The sequence below is a fragment of the Charadrius vociferus genome, unplaced genomic scaffold, assembly GCF_000708025.1.
Source record: "Charadrius vociferus isolate BGI_N301 unplaced genomic scaffold, ASM70802v2 scaffold72, whole genome shotgun sequence".
NCBI classification, from domain to species: domain Eukaryota; kingdom Metazoa; phylum Chordata; class Aves; order Charadriiformes; family Charadriidae; genus Charadrius; species Charadrius vociferus.
Window position 1 is genome coordinate 1,516,304 of NW_009647830.1, and position 286 is coordinate 1,516,589.

Below are 286 nucleotides of genomic sequence, written 5' to 3' on the forward strand. Positions count from 1 at the left end.
CCTGCTCTCCTGCCCATGCTCCTGTCTGTCTACCCTCCTGCTCACACTGCCTGCCTGCCTGCACACCTGCCCTCCTGCCCACACTCCTGCCTGCACTCCTGCCTGCCTGCCCTCCTCCCTCCACTCCTGCCCATCCTCCTGCCTGCCTGCCCACACTTCTGTCTGCCTTCCTGACCCCACTCCTGCCTGCCTGCGCTCCTGCCCATCCTCCTGTCTGCCTACCCTCCTGCTTGCCCGCCCACCTGCCCTCCTGCGGTGCGCCAAGCGGCAGGAGGCGGGCCGAAGG